The 16,316-nt window shown below is 38.2% G+C and overlaps 1 long non-coding RNA gene across 1 annotated transcript; it reads left to right on the forward strand.

Annotated features, from left to right (window-relative positions):
- LOC143434830 (uncharacterized) lies at positions 1-9,648 on the forward strand. The gene is made up of 2 exons (XR_013104629.1): positions 1-3,822; positions 9,004-9,648. It is a non-coding gene; the product is annotated as an uncharacterized LOC143434830 (long non-coding RNA).
- The last annotated feature ends 6,668 nt before the right edge of the window (positions 9,649-16,316 follow it).

A 16,316-nucleotide genomic window follows, 5' to 3' on the forward strand; every position in this document is an offset into this window, starting at 1 on the left:
GTATTGTGGAAGGGAAACTAAGAAGGGGGATAAAATTTGAAATGTAAGTAAATAAAATAACCAATAAAAGGGGAAAAAAAATACCATCCTGAGTAAGGTAACCTAGTCACAAAATGATATGCATGGTATGTACTCACTGATGCATGGGTATTGGAAAGATGAACAAAATATGTATGATATACCTCACAGATCCAAAGAAGGTAAACAAGAAAGGACTATGTGAAGATGCTCCAATCATATTTAAAGGGGAACAAAGTAATCCTGAACGGCAAAGGGAGGTATAAAGGGACTGACTGGGTCTGAGAGGGGAGAGGAAAATGGTGGCAGGATTAGGTATGGGGGAGACAGAAGTCCCAGAGGCCCAGGAGAATAAGTGAAAATATTCTGTTGCCACAGGTCACTAAGTTGGGCATTCACTAGGAATTCCCAGAGACCTGGTATGGAGGAGGCTCCTGGGACTCAATGTGGGTAACCTTAGCTGAAGTGCCCAACACTGGAGAAATTGAACTTGAAGAGACCATCTCCAGTATACAGACAGGGCCCCCAGTGAAGGGATGGGTCACAAACCATCTTCAAATTTTCTGACCGAAATTGTTCCTGCATAGTAGAAATGTAAGTATAAAAATGGAGCAGAGCTTGAAAAAAAAATGGCTGACCAATAATTGGTCCTACTTGGGTTCCATTCTTTAGGTGGACACCAAACCCTGACATTATGACTGCTGCTATGTTTTGCTTGTAGACAGGAGCCTATCATGGCTGTCCTCTTGAAGGCTCTACCACCAGCTGACTGAGACAGATGTAGATACTTTTAGACAACCATTGGACTGAGGTTGAGAACTAATATGGAAGAGATAGGGGAAGGATTGAAGAAGCTCAAAGGGATGGAAACTCCACAGGAAGATCTTCAGTGTCAACTAGCCTGTACCCCTGGGAGCTCCCAGAGTCTAAGCCATAAACTAATAAACATACACGGGATAGCCACAGGCCCCTGGCACATGTATAGCAGAGGACTACCCTGTCTGGCTATAGAGACCTGTTGCTCCAGGGAATGGGCATGTCTGGGGGTGGCACTCTCTCAGAGGAGAAGGGGATAAAGGATGAGGGATAGGGGAGGAGCTCTCAGAGCTTGGATAGGGATGTGTAATTAAAGACAATAAGTAATAATATGTTCATGCCAAAAAGTTATAATGCTTATTGTCTTAAAACTCAAAAATGAATGAATGAATGAGTGAATGAATGAATGAATTATCCAACATAGGATCTAGAGAGATACTTCCATAGTTTAGTATGTTATATACTTTTCCAGGTAGCTCAGGCTACATTTCTATTACTCATGTGACCAAATACCACTGTCTGTAAATCCAGTCCGTTTGAATTCTTACATTCTTTATCTCTAGAATTCCTCCACTTTGAGTTTTCCTTATTGATTCTATTTCCATTTTCAGGGCTTATACATTTTTATTTGTTTCTTTCCCTCATTGTTTTCATTTTCTGAACAAATGTATAGATTTCTTCCAATTTCTGATGTTTTGAATTTCTTTGAGGGCCTTTTACTTTTCCTACAGTTGCTATTTTTTTTATTATATATTAACATATAGTATTTGTTTCTGAAAATCCTGGTTCACAACATCTATCATTTTCAATAATTAGTTGAAGGATTTTTCCTTGTATTTCAGCTACGTTGGAATATTCGTGGTCTGCTATGATAGGACAACTTGGCTGTAGTGGTGACTTATTGTCCTGGATGTTATAGGCTGTTCTTACACTGGGTGTCACTAAGTATCTGTTTGATTTTACATAGAAGTGCTGATTCTTAGTTTGTCTTTGTTGTGTAGGTGTTTTTGGTTTGTCTTATTTTCCACCTCTATGTATTTTCAGCTAGTAAGATGGCTATGTGTTTCCTGATTTACTGGCCTATTTGGCTGGTGTGTTCACAGGGGATACATGCTGTTTTTCATTGCTGTGATGCAGCGAAGGTAGAAGGATGGAGACCATGTGATCCATCAGGTTGTGGTTAGGGATTTAGGGATGCAGAAGTTGGTGATATATTGCACTGCTCTGGACAATCCTGAAGGATTGTTGTCAATGGCAACAGAGAGAGCTGACACAATCTGCTGGCCAGTTACCTGGTCTTCTGGCAGACATGTCTTGAGCAGAGATGTATGCCTCAATAGGGTGGTGCAAAACAGAGATGAGTAGGCAGGAAAATGAGGCCAGCAGGGGATTGTCTGTGGAAATCATGAGAGATGTAGAAATGGGGGAAGGGAGACTGCAGCTAGTGTTGTTTCAGCACTCCAGATAAGCCTGGGATATTTGGTCTGTGGGAGCAATGAGATCATTAACTAATTTTCGATTAATAAAAAAATTTCCTTGTTCCTGAATTATTTGACTAATGTGCCTGCTTCATAGCAGAAAACAGTCTCTTCAAGTTTCACTTTTTGTTTTTTAAAGACATGCAATAAAACTCATAGCTTTAAAAAATAAAAGCATAAACATTGCAATATAAGATCTGGAGAGATGGTACATTGGTTAAAAACCCTGGGTATGCTTCCACATACTACAGGCTCCACTACCAGAACCTATGTGACTATGTACCTTGCCTTTAACTAAAGACTTGGATATATGATGCCCACTTCTGGTGTCTACAGGCAAGATACACATACATGTTGCACAGACAAATGTATAGGCCAAACATACACACATACATACATACATACATACATACATACATATAAATAACATAAAAATAAAGAGTTACACATGCTTATTAATTAGATAAATATCTACATTGAAATTTCACACTGCTCCAAGAAAAATGGCTATGATTTTTTTTTTAATGATAGCAAATGCTTCTATGGATGTGGGGAAAGAAAAAAAAGTGTACTATTTTTTGGAGTACAAATTGCTGTGGTTACTGTGTCTACCTTAGAGAGTGTAAGTTCATCCACAGATGAAATAGATAATATGAGATCAGGAGTTGATTTCAACCTAGGAAACAGGTAACCTGAGAAATCTAGACTATATGAGATGACACCCTTCATTTTCCTTATAAATATTGAGTGTTGTAGCACATTTTATTCAGAATTTCCTGAATTCTTTTTCAAATAGGATTAAACTTTTAGATTTCTCTCTGCAACTTTCAGTACTCATTTTTTATTATCATTCTTGTTCTTTCAATTCAGTGATCTGACATGGCTGATTTCTTTCAATATTTCATAAATTCCTCACCTTTACATGTACCTAAAGTGTTTTCGATCACCTTGACCAACTTCAACAGGAAGCTACAATATCCCCATATGTTAATCTTTAAGCTTATTACTTTTATACCAACAAAACCTCAAATTGTGCCCTTCCCCCAGGCCCGAGCAGGCCTGCAAGTCATTTACCACACTAGACCAAACAACAGGACATGGGATGCATTGCATTGCTAGCGTTGGCACCCTGCAGTTTACTACAGAGGCTAAGAATGGACTGCCTGCTGAGCTTGCCTTGACACCTTCAGGCTACTATCTCCTTACCCAGCCCCTGGGCTGAACTGAGAAGAGACTCTGGGGGGTGGGGCTTACCCTTTATATGTGAAAGCAAAATATTAAACTTCGGGCCTTCATCGGAATACGTTGTCTTGGCCCCAAGCTTCTCTTACCCTCCATTCCCCTTTCATTCCCAGCCTTCCTCTCAGGTGAACCCGGTTTCCCGTAGCCGCTGGTGGCTACACAATGGCGCCTACCCATGGAACCTGGGAATGGAAGACCAGCTGAGGAACACTGTCTTGGTGGAGCTCCATGGAAAATGGAAGAAAAAGCAGAGTATCCGGAGCGCTTGGTAAACAACGAACAGCATCGATGCTAGCTAAGTTATGGCTGTGTTTGCAATAAGTGTGTTTAAGGTGGATACAGGTCTAGATTGAGTGAGCATTGACCCAACACAAGCTCATCTAGGAGATGACAGTGATTCGGGAATAGGAGAATATTCAGCATTCGCCCGCAGCCCAAGAGCTGCTTCATGCAAGAGGAGCAGGGTTAAAAAGAATTGGAAAACTAAAAGAGGCAGAGCACTGGGCAGTATACATAAGTCTGCCTTCCTTGTTTGTTTGTCCTTGGCACGCCAATGTCTATGGTGTCTCAGTTGTCTGTTTTTTGTTTCATTGTCTAAATGATCAGTGTTCTATGTTTGATGTTCAAAAGATTGTTAAAATTGCTTGATCCAACCCTTGGTCTAGTTCAATTTGGTTTCAAAGGCAGTCTTAATACGTGGAGCAGCAGCTAAGTTTTCTTAACACCTGTAGCTAAGAGCCAAGCTGAGCTGGAAAAGCCTTTCTAAAAGTCGATTGTTGATATAAGCTGCTTTTAAAGGGACCAGCAGGTTTTTAGATTCCTTAAGGAAGCTAAGAGTTGTTTGTCATAAAAAATTTCTGTGACAAGGTCCTTTTATCTTGAAATTATAGCTAGAAAAAACAAGAAAATTTTTTTGGTCTAAATATATAAGATGTGTTGTAACTTCATTTTTGTTTCTGATTGGTTTTAAGATACAAATATGTTCTACATGCCTTGGTTATAGATTATGGGCCTCTAAGTTATTGGATATGATTAAAAAAATATACAACCTTGGTAACAAAAAGTTGGCTTAAGATTGGTAACTCAGGGTTGGAGTCATTCAGAGACCAGATGTATACAGATAAGATTTAAAAACAATGCCTCTTTAGTGAGATATTAAAAGCTACACTATCATGCATTCATATATAAGAACTGGCAGAAAAACCTTGTAACATAAAGGTAATTACTTGGTGTTGATTTTAGAGAAAACAGATTGCTTAAAAATTGGTTTTGTTTCTCAAATTTATGGTTATACTCTAATGTTGCAAATGAAGCGTAAATATATATTTAAACTGTCAATATTCCACTGGCTAATGGCTACAGTTGACAGTTCAATTGTGAGTTTGGGATTTTTTGATTTGCCCATGTTTATAGAAAAAAAGATACAGCACATAGAGTTAAATTAAAGCTTAAAAAAAACTTGCAGTACAGTTCAGGCCTCAGAAAACAGGCCGTGATTAAGAACAATGCAGACTGAGCTCAGCAGAAGTTTAGGTGCTGAACATTCCTTTTGTCCTGTGTCTTCACGACCAGCTCCTAGAAAGGTGTTTCTTGCTGGGGAGGAGGAGTAAATCTAAGACCCAAAGACATTCACAACAAAGAGTTTATGGGCCAGGAGTTACAACTGTACCTGCTGACAAAGAAAAAAAAAATGTTCAATTTGTTTTGTTCCTTTGTGTCTGCTTCCTTCCAAAGTTGTCAAAAATGAGACGCTTTTGGTTCCTCTAATGTATATCAGATTCAATTTATTACTAACAAGAGACCTAATCTTAAGTTATGTAACAATATTTAGAGGACAAGTTTGCCTTCATCTTGGCCTTAATCTGATACTCTCACTCAGCTAAAACAGATTGGTTATTGAGTTAATCCAAAACAAAGTTCAAATTTAAGATTTATACAGCCTGACTTGCCTACTCCAGCTGCCATTCCAGTAAATACATATAGAATTATTATAGATCTAGAAGATGTTTTTATACTATTCCTTTACATTTCTGGTAAAAGTGGGAGGTTTGCATTCAGTAAATTTATTCATAATTTTTGAGAGCCCATGAAGCGATATTGTTAGAAATGTTTGCCTCAAAGAATGGTTGTAATTGTATATATATATATATATATATATATATATATATATATATATATATATATAGTTGTTGTTGTTGCTTTGATACTAGAATTTAAGAGTTTGAATCTTTTAGTGTATGTTATTCATTGTGTGATACTTTATTAGCTGATCTCTCTAAAGAAATTTTTCTGCAAGCCTTTTCTCCAATATAACTAGCTTTAAAATTTTTGGAGTACTTGTTGCTCCAAAAAAGATTCAAAGGCAGTATCTTTTCAATATTTTCAGTTATATCCTAAACAGATTGTGACACAGAAAATTCTAATAAAAATAGATAGTTGGGGCTAGAGAGATGGCTCATCAGTTAAAGACTAGACTCATAACTAAAAGTATAAAAATTGAATTCCCAGCAACCACATGGTGGCTCACAACCATTTGTGGTGGGATCTAGTGCCCTCTTCTGGCTTGTGAGTGTACATGCAGAAAGAAAATGGTTTGCTTTTAATTTTGATTTGCGTTTAATGATTTTCAAAAGTTGTTAAGTGATATTAATTGGCTAAAACCTCATCTTAAGCTTACCGTAGGAGAATTTGAACCTCTGTTTGATATTCTTAAGGGGATACAAGTCCTAATTCCCCTTGAAAATTAACTATAAAGGAGAGATAGCTTTGCTGAAAGTAGAGTAAGTTGTTAGTTATCAACAGATAAATTATTTAGACTATAAAAAATTGTTGGCTGTTTGTGTTACTACTACTCATATGCCCACAGCAGTCCTTTGACAAAAGAAACCATTAATGTGGATTTATCTTTCTTCATCTACAAATGAAGTTTGAACGTCCTAGTATAAAATTATTATTGTGTTAACACAAGATTATAAGATAGAATCCTAAAAACATTTTGGATAAAAGGTTTATTCCTCATTCCAAATAGCAATTAAATTGGTTATTAAAAAATAATGATATTTGGCCTATTACATGGCAAACTTTTTAGGCAAATTTGATGATCATTATCCAAAAGACAAGTTGTTACAATTTTTCTCAATACATGCTTTTATAGTTCCTAAAATTTACCACACATACAGCCCATAGAAAAAATGTTTGCTATATTTACTATATTTACAGATGCCTCATCTATTAAAAAAGACAGTATATGTAATTAAATCACATGTTTATTTTGTTAAGTTTCCCCTGCTTCAACACAAATAATTAAATTATATGTTGTAGCCACTGTTTGAAATGCTAAAAAAAAAAAAAAAAAAAAAAAAAAAAAATCAAGCTTTCAGTTTATATACTCATAGCCAGTATATGGCTCATGATTTATAATTGCTTAAAATTGTTCCTTTTTTAGATATTGCTAATTCTCAAATTTTATAGTTATTTATAAAAAATAAAGCTTAATTTAAGAAACATGTACTGTTTCTTAACTTTATAAGACATTTAAAAGCTCATTGGATTGCCTGAACCCCAGGACAATGCCAGAGCAGATTTGTATACTAGGCAGATTATAGGCCTCTCAAAAATAATTGGCCATACAGTCTTATTCTTTACAACATCAAAAGGGTAATAGTTTAAGACAACAATTTGTCATTTCTAGAAAGTATGCAAGTTAAATTGCAAAAACTTGTTCTCAATATCTTCAAATTTTTCATAATGGTGTTAAGCCTTGAAGACTTATATGTAATCAGTTTTGGCAAAGAGCCAGATGTCATTATTCAGCCTTTTAATGCAGATCAGAATACTTGGTTAAAGCAGCATAGTACAGATTGGTTGCTTGCTCAAATAGGATTTAATGGCATTATAGACAATCATTATCCTCCAGATAAATTGATACAGTTTTTAAATGTACATGAGGTTATATTTCCTAACATGACTTCTTTGCAGTCTCTACATGATGCTCTTTTAATTTTTACTGATGGATTCTCTAAAGGACAAGCAGGGTATCTCTTAAATAATCAACAAGTAGTCATAGAAACACCTAGACTCTCTGCTCAACTAGCAGAACTGACAGCAGTTCTAAATGTTTTTCAATCTGTAAATGATGCTTTTAATGTTTTTACTGATAGCCTATATGTGGCTCAGTCTGCAACCTTGTTAGAAACTTGTGGTGTATTGCAGTTTAATACTCCAGCCGGATCTTTGTTTTCATGACTACAAAACCTCATTCTTACCAGGAAAAATGCCTTTTATATTGGCCATACAAGAGCTCATTCTGGCCTTCCTTTCTTTAGCTTCAGGCAATGATAGTATTGACAGAGCTTTAATAGGAGAAGCCTTAATTTTGGATCCTGTTGCTTTGGCTAGACGAGATCATAATAAATTTCATCTTTCTATTCATACTTTACGGCTCCGACATAAGATCACTAAGGAGCAGGCTAGAATGATTGTTAAACAATGTCCTAACTGCCTTACTTTATCTCTGGCTCCCCATTTAGGCATTAATCCAAGAGGCCTTATGCCCAATCATATTTGACAAATGGATGTAACTCATTATGCAGAATTTGGAAAATCGAAATATATACATATCTGTATTGACACTTGCTCAGGATTCCTTTTTGCTTCTCTACATTCAGGAGAAGCCTCTAAAAATGTAACTGATCGTTGCTTACAAGCCTTTAATGCTATGGAATTACCTAAAGTCCTCAAAACGGACAATGGGCCAGACTATACTGGAAACAACTTTAAATCATTTTGTAAGGAATTTAGCATTGAACATAAAACTGGAATTCCTTATAACCCAATGGGACAAGGAATTGTTGAATGTGCACATCGCACTTTTAAAAATTGGCTTGTTTTAAACTAGAAAGGGGGAATTATACCCCCCAAGTTCACCAAAAGCATACCTTGCTTTTGTCTTGTTTTAAATTTTCTGCAAACTGATGCTAAAGGTCAGTCTGCAGCAGATTGCCACTGGCATCCAGTTACTTCTAGCTCATTTGCCAGGGTCTTGTGGAGAGACCCGTTAACTAATACTTGGTGTGTTCCTGATCCTTTTTTTAATTTGGGGTCATGAGTCAGTCTACATTTTTCAGAAAAAGAGAATAGAGTCTGATGGCTGCCTAAAAGACTGGTCTGTCAAGTGGACACAGATCTTGAGTCTAATAATTATGATTCTAATGATGAAGATGGCTCAAAATCTTAATCAGCCAGCTGATTTAACTTGATTTAACAGTCTCCACTCTTACTGGAGAGTAAGTAATTTTTATTAAGCCACCTACCTGGTGGCTAGACTTGTTTCTGATCCCTGCTAATTACCAGTTGGATTAGACTGGAATACTCCCACTTCCAACCTTATTTTCTACATTGCTTGGATAATCATGTTGCTTTTAACCTTTGAACCTTTTATTTTAAGCAGATTGATTGCCCTCACATAGGATCGATTTCAGCAAGCTCAACTATTCATCATGGCAGATACACATCACTGTGAAGAATTGCATCTAGTGCATGCCCACAGGTCCTTTGGTCTGAATGTTGTCTTGGTCTAAAGAGTGTGCCAATAATGGCCGGTTAGTCAATGATGGGTAAGAGTGTTTTGAGCTCCTATAAACCCAAGACAGAGGTATACATCAATATGCTATGTATGTTTTCCTCAAAGAAAAAGTAATATAAGAGTAATATAAATGCCAACCTAAGCCAGGCACGGTCGCCCGGCCACTCTAGACCCTAGACGGGATGAAATATTGTGCCCCGTCCAGATATTGGCACTGCCATCTTAAAAAATTAAGGGGGGAACTGTGCCCTTCCCCCAGGCCCAAGCAGGCCTGCAAGTCATTTACCACACTAGACCAAACAACAGGACATGGGATGCATTGTATTGCTGGCCTTGGCACCCTGAAGTCTACTACAGGAGCTAAGAAGAATGGACCACCTGCTGAGCTTGCCTTGACACCTTCAGGCTACTATCTCCTTACCCAGCCCTTGGGCTGAACTGAGAAGAGACTCTGGGGGGTGGGGCTTACCCTTTATATGTGAAAGCAAAATATTAAACTTTGGGCCTTGATATGTTGTCTTAGCCCTATGCTTCTCTCGCCCTCCATTCCCCTTTCATTCCCAGCCTCTCAGGTGAACCCGGTTTCCTGTAGCCGCTGGCAGTTACATCAAATATTTTTGCTCTTCATCTGTATAATTTCCATTTACATATAGTAGATTCTGAGAGGATTTCATTTTTATTTTTTTTTTGCTCACAGGGAAAAGAAATCATGACATTGTTATCAATGCCTATGGAGATGCATTCCATTGATATGGGTTTGTTAACAACAAACACAACTGATATTAATGATCATTTGCTTAATAGTATCAGATCAAATATTTTGAATGCAAGCCCAAGATTCTACAGAGCAGACTCTTTCTAACATTGAACCATTAATCTTACTTGTGAGTTCCTTCCAGTATTTTTAAAATAATTAATCCCCACCCCCATACATACACACAGCATGGATGAAGGAACATATCTAACTACTGTTTCTGGGAGCCAGCAGAGTTCCTCAAACATAATACTATGCCATTGCTCAGTCTTTGATTAGTGGGTAAACAGGAAATGCTTCCATGAAAGGCAGTACCTCAAATTCCTACACTCCTCTAGAGCATAGGGACTTGATTGTTTGGCCAACTCATCTTGGAGGGAATACCACAGATGGTAAGAAAGGAAACTGACCATTGGTGTCATTTACCCAAGAGTGAATCTAATTGGTTTGTCTGAAGACCTTTGAGTTGATATCTTGAACACAGGCCATTCTCTCCACTCTATTGAACAGCACAGCAAATGCGGTGTGGAAAAGGAATGCGGAACTTCTGCCTTAAGTTTTTACAGAGGTCTCATGAAAGGAAAAATAATAGGTTTCTTGACACTATTAACTCAGAATATCACCCACGAACACAACCAGGTATTGTTAATCTATGCTTGTACATTGCTTTCAACATTGAGGGTAGAGGTTCAAACCTTACTGCTTCCAGCAAATGGTCATAATTCTAGCCCCTACATCTTCTGCACAAATACATTGCTCTGAGCTAGGAATCCATGACTCATTAAGGAAAAATCGAGCAAATCATTTGTTAGGGAGGCCAAAGAATAGTAAGATTGAATACATTGTTTTTCTTGAAGGTCAATTAATTCTGAACAGGTTGAATACACTGTTAGTAAGCAGACTAATCATAAAGATCTCAAAGCACATTGCTTTTGAGCAACTTGGTTGTAAGTTGGGTGAGAGTTTGATATGTAATGGCAAGCTTCAAACGACATTTCTTAAAAAAATCATTCACAGTTTCTTCTCTTGAATCCACTAACCTGGATTTGCAGAGCTATACAGTGAGGAAGTGCATCAACATGCCTACATTTCAAACTGGGAAAACAAGTCTTTCAAAGTAATCTGAGCAACCATATGAAGAAAATGGGCATTCAGCCAGTGTTCCCGAATGTAGGAGAAATGGCAGGCCTCATTGACAAGGCTATGGCCACTTCCACATAAACAGTGAGTGGGGCCCACACAGCCGCAGACATAACTTTCACTTGAGGGCCAAACTGAAGCCTGCCTGAGAGCCTGGTGATGTAGACAATGACAGCCAATCGGGAACTGCCACTTGGAGGACATGCTTGCTTGGAACCAATGGAACATGAATAAAGGTCACTCCCCAAGAATAAATGAGCTTGCTGCCCCATTCTCACCTGCCCCAGGAGTCTGAGCTTCATGCCTTCTCATCCACTGCACCCAAGGCAGGAGATAGAGGACTCAGGCAGCACCTGAAGAGGTTTCTCTGTCTCATATATTGTGCCATACATCAGGACAGAGATAAGGAGCAATGTCCTTCATTAGCAATCTAAAAGTAAGAGAAAATACAACAAACATGGAGTGTGGGAGTGGGGTGAGGATAACAGTGTTGCTGTAAAGGAACTGGGGCCTGGAAAGTATTGCAAGTTAGTTCAGGAACGAATACTTTTCTCTATTCAGATCAGGGAGAGTCCTCAGCATATGTCAGCTTTAGAATATGAATTCTCCTTTCCCAGTGGTGATGCTAGGCAGTCCAGCTCAGCTATTTTAGCTAGACTTCAGACAAGCCATGGAATCAACTTTCCTTGGATTAAAGATATGGTAAAATCATCTTTTGAACCTGGATTCTTTCTCAGGATTTATCAGATCAGAAGCCCTTCACTATCTTGACACACTTCATAAATCCATTTGTAATTACCAAAAAAACCCAGTTATCCTAGGATTTATTTCAACACTGTTAGTGATGGTAGAACATCCCAAAGTGGGAGGAAAGGGACTTTAGAGTTCAGAGTAACTGATGGGCAGCCCTTCCCATGGTATCCACCTGCTCAGAGAATAGGGAGACTTCTTTAAAAAAGTAACTAGGATTATAAAAGGCCATTAGCAGGGTGTCACTGTATGAGGCAAAGTCAGAACATTTCTGGCTGAAAGTTGAGTTCCTTTGGTGAACCATCCATTGAGGAATGTAAGCTCCAGGGATGTGGCACAGAGGCTCTCTGTGCTCCTACTTCCTGTGGTGCAGCAAAAAAGATGTTGCAGATATGCAGACCTTAGGGTCTTTCCTGGGAGATTATTTCTCTTCCCTCAGCCAGGGAAGAATCTAATTAGTCACCTCCTGGGAAAGAGCAAAGGTTTGTGGGGCTAAGATATGTCAAGTTGCAAACATTTTAAATTCAATTACACAAGACAAACATGTAAAAAGGACAAATAAACTGTTATAGAATAATGCTTTTTGTGCACATTTTTTCTGAATGAGTTTTTTTTTTTCTTTCTTGAAACAAGAAAATTGGACCTAAAAGGGGGTTAGGAGTTATGTAATCTGACCATCATTTGATCAGACCTGACATATGGACAAAATGCAATTTCTTTGGGTGAATATGTTAACCTCATTGGTACTCATCAAGGGGAGAAGTTTTATAGTTCCCAGCTTCTCTGTTTTTATTAACTTCATGTTGCTTCTTAACTACATTCCCTCATTTCCCAGAGAATGCCAGCCAACATGAATAGTATTGCAAATTCATCTTGACTCAACTTAGTATTAAAGACAAATTAATAACCACAAATGTCCTCAGGCATGTTCAACCCTGGTCCTGTAGGCTGGGTACCAAATCATCAACTTACTGGGAACATTATGAGATGTGTGTGTGTGTGTGTGTGTGTGTGTGTGTGTGTGTCTGTGTGTATTCGTGCTTTAATTTTGTAACTGGATTGCGTGCTTCTTGAGCACAAATTTAGTAGATGGCAACAAGTTACACCATCAAAGATCAGACTAGTTTTCAGGCTAACATTTCAGAAATGTAAGGATGAGATTATGTGACAGACCACTTCTGCATCCATAGGACATGGCTTATATGCTGTTCAGCTGGGCATATGGAAGGCACTCAGTGCCTCAACCAGAAGCCCAGGTTTTTCCCAGAACAGACCTGGGCCATCTGTTCCACCTTCTTCTTGGCTTCCAGAACCCTAGGGTCTATGCTTCAAAAACAGCTTCCCTGAGTCAGAGATAACCTCAACAGGGGAGGATAAGCATAAACTCACTGGGCACTTTAATCTTTAGTATATGTAAGGCTATCTGTGGTCAGTAGTTCAGAGATGTCTTAGTGTCAACCCCCTTTCTCCTTAAAAATTATTGAACTAATATCCAATATATACAAAGAATTCAAGAAGTTAGACTCCAAAGAACCAAATAACCCTTTAAAAATGGGGTAAACAAAGAATTCTCAACTGAGGAATACTGAATGGCTGAGAAGCACCTAAAGAAATGTTCAACATCCTTAGTCATCAGGGAAATGCAAATCAAAACAACCCTGAGAGTCCATTTCACACCAATTAGAATGGCTAAGACCAAACACTCAGGTGACAGCAGATGCTGGTGAGGATGTGGAGAAAGAGGAACACTCCTCCATTGTTGGTGGGATTGCAAGCTGGTACAACCACTCTGGAAATCAGTTTGGTGTATCCTCAGAAAATTGAACATAGCTTTACCTGAGGACTCAGCTATATCACTCCTGGACATATACCCAAAAGATGCTCTAACATACAACAAGAACATATGCTCTACTATGTTCATAACAGCCTTATTTATAAAAGCCAGAAGCTGAAAAGAACCCAGATGTCATTCAACAGAGGAATGGATACAGAAAATGTGGTACATTTACTCAATGGAGAACTACTCAGCTATTAAAAACAATGAATTCATTAAATTCTTAGGCAAATGGATGGAAAAAGTAAATATCCTGAGTGAGGTAACCTAATCACAAAAGAAGACACATGGTATGCAATCATTGATAAGTGGATATTAGCCTAAAATCTCAGAATACCCAAGATACAATTCACAGACCATGTGAAGCTCAAGAAGAGGGAAGACCAAAGTGTGGATGCATCAGTGCTTCTTAGAAGGGGGAACAAAATACTCACAGGAGAAAATACAAAGACAAACTGTGGAGCAGAGACTAAAGGAAAGGCCATCCAGAGACTGCCCCACCTGGGGATCTCTCCCATATACAGATACCAAACCCAGACACTATTGTGGATGCCAAGAAGTACTTGCTGACAGGAGCCTGATATAGCTGTCTTTTGAGAGGCTCTACCAGAACCTGGCAAATACAGAGGTGGATGTTTGCAGCCAATCATCAGACTGAGCACGGGGTCCCTAGTGGAGGAGTTAGAGAAAGGACTGAAGGAGATGAAGGGGTTTGCAACCCATAAGAAGAACCAGCTGCATATGTAGCAGAGGATGGTCTTGTTGGACATCAATTGGAGGAGATGCCCTTGCTCCTGTGAAGGCTTGATGCCCCAGTGCAGGGGAATTCCAGGGCGGGGAGGTGGGAGTGGGTGGGCTGGTGAATGAGCACCCTCATAGAAGCAGGAGGAGAAGGGGATAGGAGGTCTCCAGAGGGAAAACCAGGAAAGGGGATAACATTTGAAATGTAAATAAATGAAATATCCAATAAAAAAAGATGTTTAAAAAGTTATTGAAAATTCTAAAGATCTTTGTAAGTGGAATATGTCTACCAGCTCTACCTTATTATAATTTAAAATGTGGACATTTAAAAGCATTAAGTTTAAAGGCAATAAGCCTGCTACATCGATACATAGTCATACAGTCCAAAATTCTATACATCTCAGTGAGCTTCTATACAAGTTTTCCTGTGAGCGGCTACCTTGATCTAGCTGTGTGATGTCTTTGTGAGTTCGTCAAAAAAAAAAAAAAAAATATTGGATAAGATAAAATGTTAATTTGCATAAACTTTTTTAATTTCAAAAAATAAAATTTATATCTACAAACGTAACTTTTTTCAAAAGGAAATAATGTAGCAAGAAAAATAATGGCTGGATTCCCATATCTGCTTTGGTATATATAGTAAATAGAAAAATGGCAGTAGTTAAGTTTTCTTCTAGGGTCTATGACCTCTCCATCCATGGGGAGTTGGCTCCATTTACAATATTTTTATTGAAGCTGATGAACTCTGCCCAAGCCTGCAGGCTTACAAGATATGTTATTATACACTGGAGTAATATTTTCATACCTTATTAAAGTATATGTGGATATTGATAGCACAATGAACCCTTATGAGCAATGACTTTTATATTGTGACATGAAAATTCCTCCATCTGTCTTATGTATTATCAGACTCTTCATCCACACAAGATTCTGTGACACTAGGACTGGTCATGTGGAAAGTCCACTTCACTGAGTTACTCAGTCTCCCAAGTCACCACTGATCTCATCAGAAAAATCTGCAAGAAGTGGAGAGCCATTCAAGTTTTCCAAGATTTCAGCTATTAGTCACAACCTTTGGATATTGTTGGCAACAATTATAACTACTTGTTTTCCTTGAAGTGACATGCTTTGTTTATTTTTGAGAAAATATCTGCCAGATAGTCAGTTTTAAGTAGCCATGGTTTGCCATTTCTAATAAAAGTGGTGTTTAATACAGAAAATCAGAGTTTGACAAATCAGTCATGTAGGGGTTCTTCCCAAGGACATGTGGCTATGGAGTGCTGATGCTGTGACTAGGTATCAGTAGCTTTGCCTACCACTATTGATTAAATGTGGTGTGTCCCTGCTGAAATGGATGTTGGAGTTTGGTACCCAATGTAGCAACATCCAGAAGTGGTGGTATCTTTATGATCATGGGTCATGTGGACTCTGTTATTACAAAGAAATGAGTGTTGTTCTTTTAAAACCAAGCTAATATGACAACAATAGGTTGCTGTAAAAACAAAAATAAAGTTAAGCTTCCTTAACATCTGCCTTCCTCTATCACCATGTGACCTTGTCCATACATCGCCTTTCTTCTCTACTGCTCACAGAACATTCATAACTCTCACCAAAGGCAGAGTACAGGCTGGCTCCTTGCTTTGGGAAAAGAAAGCACTTTATAAACTATGCATTCTCAGGCACTATCTTCTAGCATTGCAAAATGATCAATAAGAGCCACTGTTACTTTTGCAAAAATGACAAATAATGACATCACTGTAAAATTACTGTTTGTCCTTCAGACTTGCTGAAAGGCATACATAGATCCAGGTTTTTTTTTTGTTTTTGTTTTTTTTTTTTTTTTTTTTTTTTTAAGAGCTGAGGACCAAACCCAGGGCCTTGTGCTTGCTAGGCAAGTGCTCTAACACTCAGCTAAATCCTCAACCCCACATAGATTCACTTAATAAATGACTATACCAC

Source organism: Arvicanthis niloticus, chromosome 17 (assembly GCF_011762505.2).
Source record: "Arvicanthis niloticus isolate mArvNil1 chromosome 17, mArvNil1.pat.X, whole genome shotgun sequence".
Lineage (NCBI taxonomy): Eukaryota > Metazoa > Chordata > Mammalia > Rodentia > Muridae > Arvicanthis > Arvicanthis niloticus.